The sequence below is a fragment of the Limulus polyphemus genome, unplaced genomic scaffold (genome assembly GCF_000517525.1).
Source record: "Limulus polyphemus unplaced genomic scaffold, Limulus_polyphemus-2.1.2 Scaffold617, whole genome shotgun sequence".
NCBI lineage: Eukaryota > Metazoa > Arthropoda > Merostomata > Xiphosura > Limulidae > Limulus > Limulus polyphemus.
In genome coordinates, this window is record NW_013666227.1 from 280,031 (window position 1) to 282,454 (window position 2,424).

Genomic DNA, 2,424 nt, shown 5'->3' on the forward strand with positions numbered 1-2,424 from the left:
CATATAAACATTAGCATTACCATCTTTTTACTTGTATCTAAAAAAAACACATAACAATATTACTCAGAACGGAGATAAAACAAATATAAAACACAACCTTCAAGTATAAACTTTGTATGCATTTTTATAAACTAAACAATGAATGTATTCAGTTACTTGGCATCCTAGCAACTGCAGGAAGGAACATCCGATTTAATTTTACACTTCAGAAATTAAGCATGCAATTGTCACTGCAGAAGCAAAATTAGAAATCAACTTAGCCAATAGCGGAACGTCATTGTTGGTCTGATAGTTTGTACTTTGTTTTAAGATTAGAACCCTGTAAGTTGAACATAATTAGTGAACTGGTTATCTCAACTGTCCAACCAATAATGTACGTAATTTGACTATAGTAACGCATAGAACAAAAGATACACATGCTACAATTTAATAAGTTTGTTTAACAACTTTTAATAGTTTTATAACTACTAAGCGGGAGGCTAATAAACTCGAGAAATTTAACATTCTACTTAGCTAAAATTATATACATATATTCCTAGTTTTATCAGTTTCAAATATTTTTGATATGTTATCTAAAAGTTTCCACAACCGACAGAAACATTTATGTCATCCAACACTTTCTTAACTATTGTTATCACAGTAATAACCATATAAACTCTCTCAGACGCAATCCAATGATTTCGTAAGAGTATATAAGTGAAGTCAATAAATAACGTGTTTGTTTTTGAACTGCTCACAACTTGTTGACAATTACAGTGGCAAAAATACACGAACATGGATTATTTTTTATTGTTTTTTATTACGGTATGTATAGGCCTTCAATTTTTTTCTTTTTTCCAACAAGTTATTGTTTCATATTTTTTAATGTTGGCGTCAGTAAAAATCGGGGCTCGACACCCATGATGGGCAGAGGACAGACGTCCATTGTGTAGTTTTGCGCTTAACAACAAACAAAACATTGCCCATCGTGCATATTATTATAATCTTATTGAAAGGTATCTTAAAACTAAAATAAAAATAAAAGGTAAGCTTCACTGTGTATAATACCTGTTTCTCTCTCTTCTGTTGGCAGGGGCACTTACGTTTTTACTTCCCTTTTTTATCTTACTAGGCGCTCTTGCTTGTTTACTTCCCTCTCTTCTCTTGCCAAACACACTTGCGTTCGTAGCGTTCTTATCTTGCTACGCACATTCTCTTTTTTTACTACCCCTCTTTTGGGGACATGTGTGCGTTTAAGAGTAACTGATAAATCCCACTATTCCGTGAGATGAGAGCAACCCAACTGGTAGCTGTGGGTTCTGTTGACTAGCTATCTACCTTCTAGTCTTTAATTTCGAAATTAGGGGCGGTTAGGTACAGATAACTCTTTTGTATATGTAGTTTTGCGCGAAAAGAAACCAAAAACGTACGCTTCCTAGCGTACGTTCATCTACGTTTTATTCTTCCATGTGTTCAGTTAAACACTGACATTTGATGTCGTGACATTTTAACACTTTCTTTTGACTATAAAATAAAATTTAAGTATTCATACGAAATATGTGTAAATGATTTTGAATGTATACTCAATAAATTGCTGGGGTGTTAACATCTGGTAGTTAGTATGCTATATTTATAAACGCAGATGGTAAATTGAGTAAACGGTACTCTTCTTTCCTTTGTTTGTTTCCGATACTTGATAACTACTTCTTGCATATGTGTTTATTTATGCTATACTTTATAATTTTATTTCTCTGTCAGAGCTGCGATTGGAAAGTTTCTATAAGCTTGTAATAGAAAAAGGCGAATTACTGAAAAAATTAAGTTTGTCTGTTATGAATTTCGCGCAAAGCTACAAGAGGGCTATCTATATTATCCGTCTCTAATTTAGCAGTGAAAGACTAGAGGGAAGGCAGCTAGTCTTCTCCACCCACTGCCAACTCTTGGGCTACTGATTTGCCAACGAATAGTGGGATTAACTGTCACATTATATAGCGTCCTCACGGCTGAAAGGGCGAGCATGTTTGGTGGGATGGGGATTCGAACCCGCGACCGGCAGATTGGGAGTCGAGCGCCTTAACCAACTGGCAATGAAATAATCAATAAAGGTTTTCCTTCAGATATACACATATATATATAAATCACACATTTAAAACTGATTTGTTCTCATTGTCGACTAAATTATATATAATCAAACGCATTTCTTGCAATTATGAACTTAAAACACATTTTTACGATTAACAAGCCACAATGTCACTTTTTAATACGCGACATGACTGTTGAATAAGTGGGACAACAGGTTATGAAAGGCTTAATGTGAACAAATGAAATTTTGGATTCATCTTAAGTAGGGAATGGTTTCATAATTCTGATGGAAATGTGTTTTACTTTACAGACCTGCAATTATTAGCCAGGGGCTTAGCTTTCTTTGTTCAATTCGTGATCATG